Source organism: Podarcis raffonei, chromosome 5 (assembly GCF_027172205.1).
Source record: "Podarcis raffonei isolate rPodRaf1 chromosome 5, rPodRaf1.pri, whole genome shotgun sequence".
NCBI classification, from domain to species: Eukaryota; Metazoa; Chordata; class Lepidosauria; order Squamata; family Lacertidae; genus Podarcis; species Podarcis raffonei.
In genome coordinates, this window is record NC_070606.1 from 69,983,709 (window position 1) to 70,005,432 (window position 21,724).

At 42.0% G+C, this 21,724-nt stretch overlaps 1 long non-coding RNA gene across 1 annotated transcript; it reads left to right on the forward strand.

Moving 5' to 3' along the window:
• Positions 1 to 489: 489 nt before the first annotated feature.
• LOC128413445 (uncharacterized) lies at positions 490 to 12,596 on the forward strand. The gene is made up of 3 exons (XR_008330347.1): positions 490 to 758; positions 11,761 to 11,893; positions 12,267 to 12,596. It is a non-coding gene; the product is annotated as an uncharacterized LOC128413445 (long non-coding RNA).
• The last annotated feature ends 9,128 nt before the right edge of the window (positions 12,597 to 21,724 follow it).

Below are 21,724 nucleotides of genomic sequence, written 5' to 3' on the forward strand. Positions count from 1 at the left end.
CACGGAAGAGGCGCGAGAACAGGAGACAATTGGATGTTGTGCTTCCTGCAAATACTTTAAAGTGTTTTTTTTTTTTAATTCTCTCTCTTACTCAGAACTATAGATATCTACCTGAAAGGGCGGAAATTATGTTTATTTGATGCCATCACTGTCATCAGAGTGGGTGCACCTGTGTATGAACTCATTGATCTAAACAAACTGCTCTTTCACATGCATTAATAACATATATGTTTCTAAAATGCTAAATGCTAAAAAGTTCTTAAGTGGCATCTATGGCATACTTTTTTCTCCTCTTCAAATTTTCTTCACTATAGAGTTTGTGATAGCACAAACCAGAACACTTCTATGTTCTATGTCACAAAGCTGGCAGGAACCCCGGTGAGCTCATCTAGTCCCTCCTCATTCCAATGACAAGCTTAACATCTGTCTATGCAACTATGAAATCACTCTTCTCAAGTATGAATGCATGGGGAGTGAAAGGGGGGGGGATAAGCAGAAGTGAGATTATGGTGGCAAGCCCCACTTCTGACCCACATGTTTTGACATGGCTATTTGTATGGTCCCAATGCATGTACAAATAATACATGCTTAACCTCTTTTTGTGCAGCTTTTCCAGCATCCTTGACTGGGTTTACAGAGCTTGCTGCTGGGATTGCACTCTGCAGCATGAACAATCACTAAATATGTATGTGGATTGCATGAAGAATCTTCACGTAGCATGGAAGAGGATTCCATGACTTCTCTATGCCAAGAGGAAGGTAACCCTTGACCCATCCACAGTATTTTTATAGTCTACAAGACAGAGTCCACTATGTACATAATCTTGAGCTCTTTAGAGGAAACATGGGATAGTAATGCAGTCAAAAAATGCATACACCCCAGCTTCAAGAGCTTTTGGCAGTTCCCTCATCATGAGAAGTGAAGTAACAGGGAACCTGGCAGAGGGCCTTCTTGGTAGTGGCACCCACCCTGTGGAACACCCTCCCATTAGATGTCAAGGAGATATTTGATGTCATTAGATGTCAAGGAGATTATGTCTTTTAGAAGACAACTGAAGGCAGCCCTGTATAGGGAAGCTTTTAATGTTTGATGTTTTATTATTTTTTTATAACTGTTAAAAGCCAACTAGTGTGGTTGGGGCAACCCAGTCAGATGGGCAGCATATAAATATAACACCACCAACAACAATTACTACTACTGCAGTTTCCAGGTGGTGGATAACAGGCATGCGGGAGGGATACAAAAGGACCACCATAATGGAATGTTGGGAGGGTTATCTTTTGACCTGTTCATAGCTGTCAACTTGCAGATTTGAAAATAAGGGACCAGCAGCCTTGAAAATAAGGGACCAGCAGCCAAAATAAGGGACCTGCAGCCTCACCTGTTCCAGGCACTCCAGTATTCCTGTCCTCCTGCAGTCTGGTCGAACTCATGCTGGTAGCTTCGAGAACACTGTCCAACCAACTTTGTAACCAGAGGTTCAACTGAATAGAATCTGAATCACATGCACCACAAGGCCTATGTAGCCTCAACTTAAGATGGCTCCCCGGCCTGGCTTTGCACTGCAAAGTTTGCAGCAGCACGTGCAACAAAATGGCGTCCAGCATTCAAAAACCTCCTCAGCTTGCATTAACTAGCCACACACAAGGCATGCAAGCTCCACCTCCCAGTCGTTCTTAGACTTCTTATTGGGTGAGCAACACAGCCAAGCAACACAGTTGGAGCCTCCCTCCTCCCTGGCCGGCAGGGAGGGAGGGAGAGGAGCTGCTTCCTTTGAAATTTAAGGGACATCATTTAAGGGACATTTAAGGGACATCCATCAGTAAGGGACAGCAGCGGGACATGGTGCTGGAATAAGGGACTGTCCCTTCAAATAAGGGACACTTGACAGCTATGCTTCTGTTCTTAAATTGGTCCATGACTGATGTTTCTATGACAACTGCTTCATAGTTTTATTGCTGCTCTTTATTGTTTTTTGTTCTGTTACAGTTACAACTGTATGTACAGTATGTACATTTATAACAGGCGCCCTCCCTGTGGCACGCCCTCCCTTCAGATGTCAAAGAGATAAAGAACTACATAACTTTTAGAAAACATCTGAAGGCAGCCCTGTATTGGGAAGTTTTTAATGCTTGATATTTTACTATGTTTTATATATGCTGTAAGCCACCCAGATGTGTGGGGTCTAAATAATAAAATTGTTGTTGTTTTTTGTTGTGCAAGCTGTTTTGAATATCTTTTCAGAAAAAAAACACACAAATTTCGCCATTCCCCAACTGTCTAATATTAGGTTTCGATTTATTCCCCCTCCTCCCCCTCCCCCACAATCTTAGGGTCTATTCAGGCAACTATTGATCTTGTGACTGTGGTTTGAAATGGCTGCCCGTGTCTTCTTTCTGCCCACGTCTGGCCTGTCATGTGCTGACATCAACACATCCTTTTTGCACACCACCCCAAACCTACGTTTTCAGACATTTGCAATAAAATGTTTAATCCTGTGCGCGATGGCAGATGTATACAAGTGGCTGACTGCAGGCGGGAAGCCAAGAACTCCAGCAAATTTGAGACACCATCAAAAGTCTGATGGTTATGTGTCACAGCTGAGTGACCTGGCACTTGCACTCAATACTTTATGAGCTATGTCAGCAACACGAGCATCGTGCATCAAAGGAATGGGCTGCAGTTCCTGCAAAGCTAGTTCTGTAAGGCCCAGTTCTTACAAACAGCAGATGAGGAAGAAGTAAGCCTGTTTTTTGAACTGTGGCATTTCAGATCACGTGACTGAATGCTCCCCCATGCAAAATGAATGGATAAATAAATTCCTGAACTTGGAAAACTAGATGTCAGGGAGAAAAATTCCAACCCAGCAATTTCTCTGACATCTCTATGTGCAAGGACATCATGATGATGATGATGATGTATTCAGCCATGTGAATCCCTACTTGTCGCCGGTACAGCTATAACTGCAAGTTTATCACTGCATCTGAAAACGACCCTTTTTTTAAAGCTGGAGAAAGTGAAGCTGCCTGCGCTAATGAAAATCACCTGGCAGCAATAAGGACAATGCTTTCGAAGGATGGGAGCTGAACAGGCCATTGATTTAAACCTTAGCAATGAGTGTTCACTTGGATTTACAGGAAGCTGCACATGACATTTCATTAGTATCACAGTGAATTAACTTTATAGCGGTGTAATGCTTAATCCAATTTGGGCTTAGTGTTATTAATGATATTGCTAGGGAAATAGTTTTAAGGCAATTAAACAGATGTATGTACGCCTGCCAAGCCTCGCTACCGATATCTAATGGCATCTCAAAATAATACCGTTGAAAAGAGGGGATTGGATATGGAAGGATTGCGCTTCCTGGTGACTTAATCTCTTGCGTTTGGAAGGACATCAAACCACATTAAGAATATGCCCTGCAAGAGCTGCCTTTGGAGGGAGCACTGTGTCTTCGCTGAAACAGATGCAGCCTTCATTCGGCCAGCTAAGAGGCTGATACTCATGCAGGGCATGTGTAAGCTCTGCTCTGAAAACAAAAGTGCACCTTCTTGGCTCCCCTCTCACCAATAACAGCAGATTAGGAGTAATCAAAGCTTTACAAGCGGAGCACACTAGACCTCAGAAAAGGTCTAATGCTAATGCCTGAGTTTAAAACAAAGCCTCTTCAATAAGGACTCTTGGACTGTTTTATATTGGCAGGCAAAGGAAGGCTGTATTTGTCAATATAATACAGAAATAACTCAGAAATTGCATTGGCAGGCAATTTTTTTGTTGTGCGCAGAGCGTATTTTTTTATTTCCCGTCTTTCCAGAACTTCCTTCCCTCCTGCCAAGTGTGCCTCCAGTGTTTTATTGCCTTCCTTTGGCACAGAAAGCGATGCCATTAACTCCACGTACTTGCTGCCCGGTTGTGTTGGTTGGCAATCATTCACACAGTCGACTGCGGGGAACATCAGAAGCTGAAATGAATTGGCCCTTGGAATTCTGAATGGCTTTGGGTAGCTGTGAATGTCAACATTTCCATACAAAGATGTGACCTTTGCTCAGGCTCCTCCCACCATCCACCCTGCTCCCTGCCATGTGGCAAGATGGCACCACTTTGATAGTCACTATCTTGCTGGCGCATTATATTCCCTTCATAAACATTGCTGTAAATTGCTGTATTTAAAAACAATGCTACTGGACAAATCACATCTTTTCAATTGCAGAAGCATGGAGTTCGGTAGCCCTGTTCATACATTTAAAAAGAATGTGCATGCACATCAAGTGTGTAGATCACCCTGCCCCCGATGTCTGTACCCCACACCAATTCATGCTGTACCTGATACCCACATGTTGTTCTTTCACATGTATGGAGTGGTCATGCAACATTTCCATAAGTAGACATGACTTCATGAATGAAAGATGCCCCCACCCTAAATATGATAAATCTGCCGTTAAAGCATATTACATATACAACCTTTTCCTTGTTCACACATGATGGTCAAATCCCTTAACTTCTATTCTTTGTCCATCTGCTTCCCCTTTAAAGTTTCTCCATTTTTTATCCTAACAGTGGCTTCTTTTCGGTCTTTCATATCTTACGGAGATCTCTGCATAAATACAAAGAGTCAAGTCTTTAAACACATGTTTTGTTTTGATTTTGTGTGTCTGATTTTAACAGATATTTAATGTAGGTGCTTATTTTAAAATACTTGCATCCTCTCAAGCCTTTGGATGGAGCCAGGCAGACATTTTCGATTCATTAAATAATTAAGTAAGTTAGTAAGTAAAATAAATATTCCAGCAGCACAATTGTTCTTTCCTCTGCAGGAGGTTGTCTGCTCTTAATTCATAGCTCCTGTGTTGTACATCTCTCTGTGAAATTCTTATTTCCTTTCCTGTGGTCATTTTTTTTCCCCACTGCAAAAATTTCTCCTTGCAAATGACCTTACCAGAGAGAAGGTGTAAGAAACTGCTGAAGAAACAAGCAAATCCTTAGGAGATTATTTTGCAAGAGACCCTGATCTGAACTCTGAGATCACAAACACTTAAGGGCATTTTGAGTATTATGCCCAGGTGATTGTATTTGCATGACTGCATGGATAAACCTTAATTTTTCCACCTCTAACTTCTTTGAAATGAAAGTGTCTAACCTTTGCAGGAAATAGATATTGCTAAACAATAGCACTCTATAGCATCTGTGTAAGCACAGTTGGAGGCAAGAAAATTAGGCCCCCAAAGTGCTGCTGCTGCTGAGAGATTATAATGCTCTGTGTTCTGCTAACCCTTCTTTATACATCATTGCCCTCAGCTGTAGCAGGAATCAAATAATTACAAAGTGAGATGGAACCTCAAAGATTTTTTTTTCTTTTGGTACGGTCTTGCTTATTTTAATCTCTTAGCATTGCTGAGACCAGTCCTATATCAGTGATTTCGGTCGAGAAACAGCTTGGTTTCAGTTGAACCTATCCTTTAACTGAGGCTGCGCCTGATGTTTTGTCCAGTGGACCTAACTCTTTGTGATGTAGGTCCATGGACTGTTGGAGAATCATTCCAGTACTTTCTCTCTGAACCACATCATTTCCATCACTTTCCTTCTCTCACCTTTTGCCTCATCTATATCAGCACATTGCATGTGCTGCTCTCTTTCTCAAATTGAGATGCTTGAGAACAGCAGTGGCACCTTCCTGGTTGTTCCACCTAAAGCCCACAGCCATTCCTCTCTCCTGGAAGAGAGTGCCATGTATGTCACACAGCCTGGCCTGGCCCACCTTAAGTAACTATTAAACCCAAAGTTCTGTCCCCCTGCTTCACCCCTCTCACTATAGTGGAGAATCTAAAAATGAAAACCTTGTTTTATTTGACATAAGTGGATAAAATTTGCAAGCAAAGAAGCCCCTTCAGAGGGAATTAGGCTTGTCAAATTGCAGACAAATCCATCCAGGGATTTTCATTCAGAAAAACTTAAAAACAAAAACAAAAAACAAGCAAGCAAACAGAAAAAACAACTTTTTGTTTACATTAATAAAACACAAAAATAATATAAATCTGGACTAAATATTAGTTGGAAAGTTTTTTGTCCCCAGCTTGCACACCTGCTTGTTTCAGTGGTGATTTTACTAATGATGAAATGAATTTGATTTTACTCAGCAGAAGCAAATTATGGTAAAGAAGAGACACGACACATCTACAATCTCAGCACTGCAGAGTTTTATTGCTCATGGTGATGTGCCAAGAGTATAATTAAATGAATTGGGGAGAACTGGGGAGAATACAGCACATTTTCTTTATTGCATGTAGGTAAGACCAAATCATGAAACATCATTTTAATTCAGTTACATAAATCATCTAGCCATATTTTTAAAATGCAAGCATGGCATTTGCATGTGGACTTACATATTTGTTTATCTCGTGGGATTCTTCCACCAGATCTTTAACAGAACAATTTGTATAAAGGTCATAAAAACCTGCCACCATCAAATTGCAGTACTGCTGTTACCTGCAACAGGCAGACTGTATGTTGGTTATTGTCTCATCCTCTAACTTGGCCAAACCTGGCCCTCCAGATGTTTTGGAACTACAGTTCCCATCATCCCTGACCACTGGTCCTGTTAGCTAGGGATGATGGGAGTTAGTCCCAAAACATCTGGAGGGCCAAGTTTGGCCATGCCTGGCATAGACCAAGACTATGGCCTTCCAGACATTGTTGAACTACAACTCCCATCATTCCTTACTGTTGGTCATGCTGGCTGGGACAGATGAGGGTGGAGTACAACAGCACCTCAAGGGCGGCAGAGTTAGCCACCCCTCCTGTAGTGTTTGTTGGTTGCCCTGGGAATGCTGATTGAGCATTGGAGGAATGGAAATAAATTGTAAAATGAACAAATAGATTCAGGCTTCTGCAGATGAACGCATACTATTGTACCTCAGATTGACTTCTGAGTAAGCTGAGCTGTCATGAAATAAAAGGAGAGGTCCTTTTCTGGGTCAGAAATTGGTTAAGTCTCAGCAAGCAGAGAGTACGAATAAATGGGCAGTTATCTAAATTGAGGGATGCAGAAAGTGTAATCCCCAAAGGATTGGTATTGGGACCTGTGATTTTTAACTTGTGCATAAGCAATCTAGAGTTAGGGATAAGCAGTGAAGTGGTCAAGTTTGCTGATGATACTAAATTTTTCAGGGTCATTAAGTTCCCAGTGTTTGGTACTTCTTAGCTTTTAGGGAAAAGGAGAGTAAGAGGTAACAAGGTAAGTTTATGAAATTATGCATGGCATGAGGAAAGTGGACAGTTTTCCTCCCTCTCTTATAACACTCAAACTTGCAAATATCCAATGAAGCTGAATGTTGGAAGATTTGGGACAGATAAAGTACCTTCTCACACAGTTAGACATTGGAACTTTATCAAATACAAGTCTTGAGGGCCCACAAAACACTGGCAGTTTAAATGGAGCCGTGAAACCCCACCCCCAGAATTTAATCAGGTTATGATGTCTTGCAAATATCCACTTCAATGCTGTGCTTCATGGGCTCAGAAGCAACTTTCCTGCTTTCCCTGTTCTAGAATTTCCCCCAAATGCCAAGACCATTATTTTTGATGCAACTAGCTTTGTGAAGGTACTTGACAGCCAGGTGTCTGGCATTTCTTCTGTTCTCGCTTTAACACCATTCTACCTGTATTGCCATCCCGCATGGCCATCTGGGATGCCTATGGAAATCCTGCAAGCAGGACCTGAGTTACTGCCTCAAACAGTGAACATAGCTTTGGTGCTAGTAGCCACTGATAGACTTACCCTCCATGAATTTGTCCAGTCCTCCTTTAAAGCCACCCAAGTTAGTGGCCATCATTACTTCTAGTGCGCTACGTGACCTTAGCCTAGCCTCTAACATCAGTTTGGTTCTGTATTTCATTCCGTTTCAGTTTCTATCCTCAAGATGGCTCATAGAAGTTTCAGGGAAAAGTGAGCTTTGCTTATTCTCTTGGTAACATTTCAGTGATCCTGCCTTTCCACTTAATTTTGAAAGCGGTATTAATGTTCAAATAAGTTCATGGAAATAGATCACAGGGAGCTACAAATAAATTAATGAGTGCTGCATAATAACCCTCACCTGATTTATGTCTGGTAAAGAAACACTACGTTCTCTTTTTATTATGACCTTCCCGTCTTTGAAAGCTGCTTCCTCTGTGTCACACAGACTAATAGATCATACTGTGCTCTTAGTTACACCCTTCATTGACTTCCATTGTGAAGCTACATGGGCTGCGCATAAGAGTAGCATTTGTCGTAGAATCTTGGACTCTGTCCAGCCTTGGGCTTTAACTTGCTTCAAAAGTGTCTGTGATGTATTTTTATTTTTTTATTTTGGTGAAATGCTGGCACTTGCTAATTCTGAATGGGGAAAGGCCTGCAATTTTGAACAGCACCTAATATATTCTGTTGAAAGCATTTTACTAGGATTGCTTCAGTGACACTGCACGGAAAATGTCAAGGTTTGGAGGTGTGCACCAATACCAATGTTTATGACAAGGAAGACTGAAGGAAACCAACTTCCTCCCAAAAGTGATCTGAATGAAGAAGTTTGAAATAGTATGGAGAATACTCGAATTGGCAAGAAATTCAGGACAGACATAAGATGTGGCGATGGTCACTAGTTGACATGGCTTTAAAGGAACATTGGGAAGTTCATTGAAGACAAGTCTATCAATAACTACAAAATAAGGATGCCCAATGTGCTACCCCCAGGATCACAAGCAACATGACTCTAAACCAGTGGTTCCCAACCTTTTTTTGGCCATGCCCCACCTAAGCATCTCTAAAATCCTGATGCCCCCCCTCCGTGACATATAATTCTTATTAAAAAAGTGAACTCCTATTCATGTGGAGGAAGCCTAAAAGGCCATTAACTGTTAATAACTCATTCTCGAATTGCCCCCCTTAAAAACCAAGTCCCCCCCCCCAGGCGGCATGTGCCCCTTGTTGGGAACCATGGCTCTAAACAAACTCACTGTTAGCGCCATAGTAACTCTTTTTTAGGGACACAGGTGGCGCTTTGGGTTAAATCACAGAGCTTAGGGCTTGCCGATCAGAAGGTTGAATCCCCACAATCGGGTGAGCTCCCGTTGCTCGGTCCCTGCTCCTGCCAACCTAGCACTTCGAAAGCACGTCAAAGTGCAAGTAGATAAATAGGTACCACTCCGGCGGGAAGGTAAATGGCTTACTCATGCTGGCTACATGACCCAGAAGCTGTATGCTGGCTCCCTCAGCCAATAAAGCGAGATGAGCACCGCAACCCCAGAGTCGGTCACAACTGGACCTAATGGTCAGGGGTCCCTTTACCTTTAACTCTTTTTATAGGCCCAGCATTTTGACGCTAAGCACCAGACTAGGGGGGCTGCAGCCACCAGCATGTTGATTTTACCTAATGCCTCTGGACCTTGACCCAAATTTGTACCAAACCAGGGCCCAAAGGCATTATGCGGAACTGAAGTTGGCAACTGCTGCATCCACTTCAGCCAGTGTTTTTCTTCTCAGCAGCAGGTTTAGCGCTTGCTGCCACCCACTGTCGGTCTTCCTCACCCATACCCAATAAGCTTACTTCAGGAAGACACCAAGACAGCACTGGGGGAGGCGGTTGAGGGCACCTTGCCCCTCAGACTTGTTGCTGGCCATGCCTTTGAGTACAACTTGCTGGAGAACAGTGGGAGGGGACTATTGACACCACGGCCTGTTTGTGGGCTTCTCACATGCATCTGGTTGGTCACATTGGGAAACAGGATGCTGCCCTTGGTAGGTCTTTGGTCTGATCCAGAGGGCCTTTTATTACATATCCTTCTGATCAAAATCTGGATCATTCGGACCTGTGCTTTTAATGAGCTGATATGCTATGAGATGTCTGTCCCCAAACTCTGTTAATTTGGACGACATATTTCCTCCACGCCTTGCTCTCTACAGTTCACTAGCAAATATTTTTCATCATGAAGAAATATTGAGTGAGTTTGTGTGAAACTCTTGTATGATCACAGAGAAAGGGTCCTATATTTTGAGGAGCACTGAAAGTGGTGAAATCAATGTCACAGGCTCTCCTGTTCTTTAAAGAATCACACAAATAAAGCCATCCAGAAGGATTTAACCAAACGTCTTGAAATGCATATATATATATATATATATATATATATATATATATATATATATATGTAATTGAACCTGTCTCTCGAAGAACTCACAACTTTAATTTAAGCACAACCCTTCTAATAAAGTCACAGTTGTGAATAACTCAGTAAGAGAGATTTGCTGAGAAAGTGTGTCATATTTTAAATGGCTGAAATGAAATATGACGTACATCTTTGCACTCGACGCAAGTGCATAAAAATAAATCCAAGATGAATGAGACTTGGCACCCTGTTTCATATGTAATATTCAACAGTGCTAGCATTTGCTCAAGCTGTTTTAGACACTGCTAAGACAGTGGAAGGCAATATTACATTTTAAAAAATGGTGTGGGACATCTAAACATATGTCAATGTGAGCAAGGGCAGCATTTAGAAGGAGGAAAAGACAGGTGTAACTTAAGTCATGATCGCCACACTATAGTTCAGTTCACAGAGCTGGTATTGCGTGATATTCAATGAAGACATTCTGGTAATGCAAGGACTTTTGTCTGTGCAACAGGACTCCTCTTCCCAAGTGTTCCCCTAAATCTGTTCTGGGGTTTCCTCTGGAGCACACAGGGAGAGGGAAGGAAATTCCTTTGTGCAAGAAGAAATCCTTGCACTTCTGAAAGCACTTTCTTGAATACCACCCATTATGTTTCTTTGAGATGCATACCTTGAGGGAGGGTTGAAGCAGTTACAAATCACAACACAGAAGACTCAGCTGTCCTGAATCAATTTGTAGTGATTTGTGCTGTAGCTCAAAATTGGATCAGGGTGTCTGTGCACAGCCCTACTTTATTATTTCAGCAGGCATATTAGGTAAGCTTTCTGATTTTATGGTTAGTTTTAACTGACTTTATTGTATTTTAAAACCTCATTGTACACTATTTTGAGACTAAGGTGCTACGAGGTATATGCATTGCAGAAATACGTTTTTATTATTAATAATAATAATAAACAAAGGGCTTCCATAGCAAGTTTGCCTGCTCTCCTTACAAAATGAGGGCTACAGGTCCCTCTGGAGGGTGCTTAGGAACAGACAGCCTTTCATATAGAGGACACCTTCAAACAGAGAACTGTCCCTTCACAGACTGCCAAATAAAGGACTCCCTCTGTAAACTAAGACACTCTATTGAACAGTATAAGTGTATCCTTGTTAGTTCTTTTGAGCATCTCAATGGCTTCAATACCATCAAGGATAGCATTATTCTGGGGTGTCTCTCAGGGATAGCACTTGAGGCATAATTTTAAGTTAGAACTATTCAAATGCAGGCAGAAGTGCTTCTCTTTAGCTACAAAATCCAAGAATGCACTCAAAGCTCAATTCAGTAGTGATTATCAGAAAATATCAGTGACCTTCAGAACTTGCCTGTGTCTGCTGAGAGGCATCTGTCCAAATGCACTGGGCAGATTTTACTCACCACAGAAGATGATTGTGCCAATGTTAGAAAAATCTGCTAAGGTTTTAGCAGAGGCACTAACAAGCTGTTCCCATTATGACTCCAGCTTTGCCACATTGACAGCCAGTGGCACAATTCTCATTGACTATTTATGAAGAATCTGAAAAGGTTCTTACCTGCCAAATCCTCCAGGATCTCATGTTTCTTTCTTTTCACCCTGAAACAGTTGATGACATAATTGACACCTAAAACAGAGCAAGGAACTACAGGTCATCCGTTTGAGGTGTTGGTGAAGTCATCATGCAGAGAAGGAGGAACAGAACTGAGAGTCTCTGTGTTGCCCAGCAAAGTAAAGACAGGTAAGGGATTTAAAATAATTTGATTTAGTGTTTATAGTTCTTGTGGCTAAAGAGTAAAGATGTTCTTTGTTAATCTCACGTAAGTGCTTAATAGTGATCATTTGGAGTGTGACTATTTATACAGTACTATAGCCTGCAAAAACGAGATATGGTTTGGATTAATCATTATGCTAAGTATGTTACAAAGTGGAGTCTGACCAAACAGGAACCTACCATATGGGGACTCCTAATATAACTTGCAATTAACTAAAGGGGTATTCTAGAGTGCAACATTCATCATATCTGTAAAAATTCTCATACTGACTATTTCCTCATCAGACAAGGAATCTTCTGCAAAAGATAAATTAACATATTGTTTTCTCATTTTACATAGACCTGAAAGTATGGTTCATAGAAGGCTTCGATAAAACTAGATAATGATACCATCCACACAGCATGGTGCATGATCTGCCTGAATCTTAACACCAATCTCTCCTTCTCTTGGTGTCATCACTGCCCACAAAGCTTCTGAAGGAATAATGCCTTCTGCCGTGTCTGAGAAAGCCGTGCAGTCTGACACCTTCTTTATGCTTCCTCCATCTGTGCGACTTTCCTGTGCAACTTGTAGCCTAATTATGAAGTCCCCTCCTCTGGAACCTGCTGTCTCCCACAAAAGGTTGCCTTTGATATAATTAAGTCTCTGTATAAAAGTACATTTAAAATGGGACAGAGTCTCCTTTGACACACAAACAGTGATTTATTATGTTTGCTATACTGTTATGCCTTTCAGCGTAAAGCAGATTTCACAAACTGGCCACAAATATAAGTGCTTTTATCCATTGGAAAGCCCGTTTGAGAAGCTGGCACAAGCTTGCTGCACCAGCAATAAGGTGCACACAGTTCTGTGCAAAGCTGATACTGAAAGGCTCATTTGAATAACAGTTCATGCCTATTTGCAGCTTCCCATCACTGCACCTAACTGAGCAAAAGAGATAATATTCAGTCAAATTCCTGCAGTCTTTCCCCCCATTTTGTCTAGTTGCTGGCTGTGGAATTCCAACTTGGACATGAACATGTGCTTTGGCTTCAAATACATATGTTTAAAAAGAGAAATGTTAGAATCAATAAGAATTTTGCCTGTCACTGCTATCTTTAGTTGTGTGTAGTCATGTATTTTTCTATTTAACCCCTATATAAATGTAATCTAGTCTAGATTACATTGCACCTTTAACAGAACCTAGATGTCTAACTCATTGTTCCAAGCCAGAAATTATATCCTCAGCAAAGATATTTAATGCGCATAAAAGGACTCTTGGCTGTTTGTGCTTCCTCTGGCCCATCTGTTCCAGTGGCACAGAGCCTGCTCCTTAGAGCATAGGGTCCAAGCATTGATGGGTTTAATTTGGCAGTCTATAGGACTGCCAAGCTTGTGATTGCTTCAGGAGGCACCTCTGTTCGGCACACACTCACACTTTGATTTCTTAATTCCTCATCTTTCAGAGTTATTATATTATTATATTATACCTCTTGATATTTTGCTGCTAGCCAAGAAGGACTTGTATGGTGCCAGAGGAAGAGAGTTCTGCAGCTGTACAGTACAGGGTGGCTGGCTATGAGGATTGCTCCTTCTTGCCCTTCCTGAATGATTTCTTACACCTGCCATGTTCTGGGGAATGCCCTCAGGGCCTAGGGTCCCAGTTACAGAAGATATAAGCTTCTACCAAAGTAGTCGTCAAGGAGGGGAGGGTTGCAGTTGCAGCACAGCCCAAACAAACAAAGGTCAATATATTAGGGGCTCAAGGCACAACACAGCAAGGCAGTGAAACTAGATTCAGGAATAAGGCACCAAAGAACAAGGGGCCAGAGATCTATCTATTCTTTCCAGCAACTAGAAGGCTTACTATGGCCTCCTAAACCACACCCTAAGTACAGTTGCTAGTGAAGGAGTATCATTGATGGCTTTCTCAAGACTGGCCCTCTTACTCACAAGTGGACCAATGACTCTAGGTCCATAGTCACATAATGTGCCATTGCTCTTTGTCCTTGATCTAAAGGACTGGGGAGGGGTGCGCCCCACCTTCTCCTCTGAGAGTTCCAGGGGTTCATCTTCAGAGGCCAAGCCAGAGGGCCCCTCACAAGGTTACTTAACATTGGACTCAGGGGCCCTTGCCTGCTTTTCAAGGTCCCTGACCTGTGGGGGCGGGTATACGGTTCATCTCCAAGGACTCTGCACTTCCTGGTGTGTCAGGTCATTGGTATCAGGAGCCCTCTTTTTTGAAATGACACGGGCATACCTGAAAATAAGCAAAATAGCATTTGGTTTTGGTGTCCAGTTAGGGAGTAGTAGTGTTGTGGGGTTGTTGTTTTTTTTGTCAGATGAAGCAATGCATTGATTACAGAGTACCCAAATATCCAGATCTCAGTAATTCAATTTCCAAGGAGTCCGTGTTGTGATAACTCCAGGAAAGTAGAAGGACTTGCATTTAGAAAAATTCAGCAGAGCCCACTTGGTGGGTAATATACTATCCTATAGCAACAAGTAAACTATTGAGAGAACATAATAATCTTACTGAGAAGCACTGTAACGCCAGGGAATTCAATCCTTGCCTGTGCTGTGAAGGGTAAAAAGAGATCTGATACCTTTCTGACTAGCTGAAGTATCAGTTTTGATAGCTAGAGACAAAAGCATGTCTACAGCTCTTGATTATTTTGCCAAATCTCTACACACTTCACCAGGAGTTTCTTTAAAGTTGTTGGCTACAATCTCATGTACACTGTGCACATGCGTGGAGATAAGGTCCATTGAAATCAGGGGACTACACTTTTGAGCAAACAGGTTTGGGATTGCACTTCACAATAGCTCTGTAGTGCAGGAAAACACTTTGCCATTACAGTGGTACGTCGGGTTACAGATGCTTCAGGTTACAGACGCTTCAGGTTACAGACTCCTCTAACCCACAAATAGTACCTCGGGTTAAGAACTTTACTTCAGGATGAGAACAGAATTGCGCGGCAGCGGCAGCGGGAGGCCACATTAGCTAAAGTGGTACTTCAGGTTAAGAACAGTTTCAGGTTAAGAATGGAACTCCAGAACGAATTAAGTTATTAACCAGAGGTACCACTGTATAGGCCTCTTTACACCACCATTTGAACTGGTCATAGTGATCAAAGTGATCAATCTCATAATATTCAATGAGCTACCAGAAACAAAGTAGGAGTGCATTCAGACATGGAATATATTGTGCTAGTTTTCCTGATCGCAATACTAGAGCTTCTGTCCCATTTTCTAATGTTCCTTCCATAGGACAGTACCTGTTGTGTTACGAAACTGTGGCTTTATGACCAATATATCAGGATGTCATGCTACATTTCATTCACACCTCCTCCACCCTGCTAAACCAGAGTTCAAGGACAGATTCCAGTCTGGCAAAGACACTTGAGGAGCAGGACTGGTGAGGGTTGTGGCACACCCTCCAACATTTATCCAATGAAAATAGGGACATCCCATTCCATAATGATAATTTTACATTTTATACCTCACACATCTTATTGGGTTGCCTCAGCCACTCTTAGGCAGCTTCCAACGTATATATAAACATAACAAAACATTAAACATTTTAAAAACTTCCCTATGCAGGAGTGTCTTCAGATGGCTTGGGGGTCGGATAACTCCATACCCTCCAGCATTTCTCAAAAAATAAAATAAAATAAAAATAGGAACATCCTAAGAAAAAGTGGGATTTTCAAGGATCAAATCAGAAACCAGGATGGCTTCTCTAAATCAGGGACTTCCCTGGAAAATAGGGACACTTGGATGGTCTGCTGTGGCATGGAAAGGAGATGTGGCCAGGTTATGGTCTGAAGACTTGATCATGAGATCTGAGGTTCGGCTCCCCGGTCTGAGGTTCCTCATCCCTGTTCTAGCCAGTAGCTGCCATCCAACGTTTCCCACATGCATATTTCAAAATTATTCTATGCATCTTTATCAAAAACAGCCCTTACATGCTTTGAGATGGTGGTGGTTAGTGGTATAAAAGTTTCTGAAAGGGAAAAGCATACAATTTGCACCGTTCCACCAGAGGCAGGAAGCTTTTACCCCAGCATACATGCTCCAGCAGCAGATCACGGCGATTAGATTGTGATGAAAGCACACATTCATCAATATTCAGCACAATTCATTAAAAGGAATTAATTGAAAACATCAGAAAGAAAAACACATCTGCCGAAAATATGATCATGGATGAGATATAAAAACCCTTGGCAGTATATCGGATAAGTATAAATCAGAGATTTAGCAACTGGTTGGTATTTCCACATCCTCACTGCTGCTTGAATGAGTCTTTGAAAATTGATAACATTTTAATGTAATTTTGATTGCCTTCTTCTGGAGGTCAGTCTAATAAGTGTATTGCATAATGCCAAATTACTCTTCTCATAGGATATAATTAAAAGCACAAGCACTTAGTGTTTTTGATTAAGGGAGCTAAAAAAGAGGCGTATACTTAGATAAACTGGTAAAGTGTGGAATTTGCCCTAGACTTCAAATATGCTAATGCTTAACCTTTTCCTCCCAAGGGATGCATAGTCCTATTTGGACATTCAAGAACACACAAGTATAACTGTGGGAGACGGGAGAGCATAGCTGCATACATTCATCCTGTGTGCATCCCGGCACCTCCCCAGGCCACTGCCTGCTGCTATCCATGTGGAGTGCTCAGGATTCCATTATACATAGGATATCTCAGTTGGCAGCACATGAGATTCTTAAACTCAGGCTCGTGGGTTCAAGCCCCAGCTTGAGCAGAAGATTTCTCCATTTCAGGGGGTTGGACTATATGGCCCTTATGGTCCCTTCCAACCCTACAATTCTATGTATTTGGCAGCCTGCCCCACTGCAGACATGAGTCCACCTTTTGTTTGTTTCATGGGGACACCTCAGATGATAGGCTTCAGAGTTGTGTTGCAGATGTTCTCCATCCACTCCATCACCCAACACTCTGGTGCCCATTTTTCCTCCGTTGCACAGCCCACACACATCACACGTGCAATGCAAGGCTGAGAAAGTGTGTGAGTTTGTGTGTAATGAATACTCCCATATATTTCAAAGGCAATCATATCTGTACTGCTGTTACAGCATGGTAACGCATCCTCTAACTATCATGCTCTGGGAATTTTTGGAAATGACAACTGAACCTTGAGCATGTCCCTTTACTAGGTTAAAGTGCATATGATATGCTGGTTGAAGTGTAGGTGGGGTCCCATGAAGCAAGGCACAGTGATAACAGCAAGAACCTTTATTGAACTAACAACTGGACAACAGGGGCAAAGCAACTGCTTATATACATTTCTGAAGGCCTGGGCCACTCCCACTCACAACGTGATTGGCTGTCTAAACTCCTAAGCTGCAAATCATAACTCATTCTGAAATCCTGAAATGTTCTGTGATTGGATATCATGCATCAAATCAGAACACAGGGGCTCAGAATCCTTCGTCCAGACTCAAGCTCAGGCAAACACAGATAACACTAGTGTTGTAGGGAATGAAATTGTGTAAACAGCTGCCTGTTCATTGTAATGGGTCTATGTATTTGGGGTGAAGATCTGAAGTTCTCCTCTTTAATCGTTTCTTGACTTCTAGGTATCTTCATGCCTCCTATCAATCTACTATGCCAGATGGCAGAGATCTGTTTTGCCTGAACTTTCTTCATCCCAAGCTTATTTTGCTTTAAAAGATTTCTTCAGCAGAGGCCCTTCTGCACACTGGGGACCTATGATGTACTGCCTTTGCTGTACACACTTCCTTGAATACAGACTCCCTGGGAATCAGACAGGCCCTGCTTTCTACTTGGCTTGTATTTTATGCTGTTGACCTTGAAACAGCAATGGACAAAAGAGAGCTTGAGAAAATTCCAGTGACTTAGCACCTCCACAGCAGGCCACCAGCCTTATGATGAACAGCAAAGTGCTTCGCGCACAAAAGTAGGCCATTCAGCACACCGGCTAGTATCTGAATGCTGGGCCCTTCTGTTTTATGGAGTGGCAGGAAATGAGTTAGGTCAGCCAGCCAATCTAAATCATAGTTTGAAGGTTAGAAGGAACTTTAAAGAGCCTTCCTGGGTGCACAAACAGTATGGTCTGCTTTACTGCTCAAGAGGGCTTGGAGGGGAGCCAAAACTAACTCCCGTGGCTCTACACCATGCAAGGGAGGGAGCTCAGAAAGAAGAGGGCTTGTTTTTTGGTTTTTTTGCAGACTGTCGGGTATTTCAGGGCTTTTGCAGCCTTGTTTCATTATTCCCAGTTGCCCAGATTTATTTTGTCCTGTTGGAGGCACTTACTGGGCAACAGAGGTAGATTTAATTTTAGCAGAGGCATAGATCTGGCTGTAGTTATAGCTCTATTAGTCTAAGGTGGAAAAGGGAAATCAAACCAGGTTTTCTGATTTGCCTTTTGCTTGAGAGGTTATCAGGAGGGAAATAAATCTGCTGCAATAAAATTTTGGTTCCCTGACATTCTCTTATGCAGAGAAGGCAAAGGTTGTGATTAAATACAGGTTACGCATTAAAACTTGACTGCCGAAGGTAGAGAGAGAAAGGGTGAAATTGGATGCCGAACTGCTCCCGTTGTGTGCTGGAAGGTTCAGGTGAGGGGTTTCTAATGGTCTCTGGATGGCCATAAAGGCCATCCTCTTTCTGCATTTAATTGGTAGAATATATGGTGCCAATTTAAATAATTTATGATCCTTTAATTAGTTTTGGAAAGAGATGATGAAGCCATCCAAGCATTCCTATTGCATATGATTCAAATTTGTGAGACAGTGAGGTGAAATAAAGTTTTGTGCTAAAACAGAATGCACTGATCATATCAAACTAGCTGTATTTATTGTTTTTATTTTAACGTTTTATATATATAAAAAAATTTCACATACCATCTTGAGGAATTGATAAATAAGTAAGTAATGTGAACCCATCTTTTTGTCTCGGAGCTATTTCAAACTTTATGAAGCTTGTGATTTTTACTCACTTTATTCTTGACCGTATCCCTCTTATGTAATGTGGGAAGTGCAACTCATAGGTTTTGCATGCGCAAAAACATTTGGAAGTTGCCTGAGGTTCTAGAAAAGAGCTGGAGAACCTTTGGTCCTCCAGATGATGGTGGAAAAAAACTCCCCTCATCCCTGACCTTTGGCCATTCAGACTGTGGTTGATTGAAATGAGAGTCCAAAAGCATTTAGAAGTCTCCAAGTTTCCCATCCTTGCTCTAACATCATATCGCAAGAGAATAGCACCCCTTATTGTGAGATCCTTGCTCATTTCCTATGTAACGTTAGAACCATTATTTGTGTTTAACCCATTCACAGTTCATCTTTCCCTCTTCCTTTGGAATATACGAAATGGCTTTCTGATACTTGCTTACACTTCAGAAGAAAATGTTCCAGAAGATTTGGTCAATCACAACCAATCAGATCTTTCATTCTTGTTCTTCCTTGAATGGATTCCTCTTTGCTCCCATAGAGGTCGTCAGGTGCATTTTTGACAGCAATATCCAGCACAGCACAGTGATGAATCTCAAAACAGCAGAACGACAGAGAGATAGATAGAGAGAGAGAAAGACAATCAGTCACACAAATTAGGCTTACTGGCCAACGGTCTCTATCTTGAACACTGCAGCCTACGTAGTCTATATGCATGTTTTCCAAATACTAGGAGACAGGTTGATGTAGTAACAGAGCTTTCTCAAGATTAGATAAAGGTCTCCCAGTGGCTCCCTGAAGACAAAAGTCAATAAAAGTCTGGATATCTTTGTGCACTGAAGGATATAACGGTGTGTTGTGGGTATGATAGGGGCTTTACTACCCTGAAATGTGCTAAGCCACAGGCTAACTTGAAATGTTCAGTTCAGAATGGGTAGCTCCCCTTCTGTAGGCAGGTAGGACTGAAGGTGATGAGTCAATTCTTTTCTGGAAGAAAACAGAGCAGTAATTTTGCTCAATTTCCTAAAGGGTATGGGGGAGGGAGGTATCATTCTTACACAAATGAAGTGCTGATATGTGTATGTATGCACAAAGATATATAGATATATCAAGTGGAGAAAAGAATGAGAAGCTGCAAGGATTTTGATATGCAGTCACCTAATAACCATTCCTGATTTATCTAACAGAGTCATTTTCCTGTATAATTTCTCTTATTCTGTGAAATCTTGTTAGCCTCAGTAATTCCATTTCTTCCTTCAACTAATACAGTCATATAGCAGTTGCATATCTGAAAAATGCCAACTGGTTGAACTTTAAATTATTAATCTTAGCTTTAGCTATGCCTGTTTTTAATAGTCACTTAAAATCATCTAAAAAAGAGCACGTTGAGATAATGAGGTCCATAAATATTAGTTGCCGTTATTAATTTACACATTGCTCCTATAGATTATTTTCATCCCCCCCTTTCCCCCTCATGTCCTTCTGATTAATCTGGGTGTGCAGAAATCATCTCTCCTCCTACACCCCCCCCCCCAATTCTCTACCTTATAGATTTACCGTACAAAGGAAAAATAAGGTGTGCAAAAAATGATTCTGAAATAGATCAATTTTAAATGCATCTTCTTAGTACACTAAAGATAATAAAAAATACATGCAAACTTTAAAATAATTGCAGAAGAAATCATTTTTAAGAGAATAAGACTAGTATAACAATAGCACACTAAACATTTCAGTCTTCAGTACAAAACAGTTCTTTCTCATCTTCAATTGTTATACAGTCGTACCTTGGAAGTTGAACGGAATCCGTTCCGGAAGTCCGTTCGACTTCCAAAATGTTTGGAAAACAAAGCATGGCTTTTGCAGCCAACCGGAAGCCGCAGAAGCCCCATAGGACGTTTGGGTTCCAAAGAACATATGCAAACTGGAATACTCACTTCCAGGTTTGCGGCGTTTGGGAGCCAAAACGTCTGAGTACCAAGGCATTCGGGATCCAAGGTACGACTGTACTGGTCTTACTACAAGGCAGATGGGGAGCAAGAATTCCAGGTATGGCAGGTTACCCTCCTGTGTGGTGCTTACTGAGACCTTTTCCCAGAATGGCATGTGGTTAAGCCATGCTACAATCAAACATGAATAATGTACTGCCAAGCATGGCACACCATGTTAATAATAGCCAATGATGACCCCAAACCAAACACTTACACCTACACAACAGTGTCCTCTATGAGGTGCCCTAGAATATCATCCATCCCAATGCTTTCTCTGGGTGCTGAACTCAATCAGGTATGGTGCCCCAACACCAATAATAACCATGACATGTATAATGAACAAGGAAGTGGAGGTGCACACCCAAAATAAAGCACTGGGCCGCCCCAAGTCATGGACCCACACCACCGTTGGTCCATAGTACAGTGCGGTAGTGCTCACTTGACCTACCAGGCGTGTTGCTGCTGCTTAGTAGGAGGCAAGAGCTGGAGGGGCAGGTGGCAGCAAAGTCGTCACAGAACAAACACATCTGTGGGAACACAGGATTGACTCTGCTGGCATGTTTCACCATGTTAACTTTGCTGCTGCCTGCCTCTCTACCTCCTGGTAAGCAGCAGAGATAGGGCAACAAGAGGCCAGGTGAGTGTCACCACCCCACCAACCACCACTGACCTGCACTCCAAGAGAGTGTCTTTAGAACAGGGGTGGGAATTTCAGATCCAGGGACTGAAGGTGACTCTCCAGGTTCTCTGCCTGGTACCCAGTACTCTCTCCAGGCCACATACCTTCCTGTGCAATACCTCTCACCAGCCCTACTTTTCATCCTCCTGGAGTGGTTTTTCTCCTGCCTTGAAATCCAGTAATGCTTCCTGGATGGAGGAAAGTGAGGGATGTGA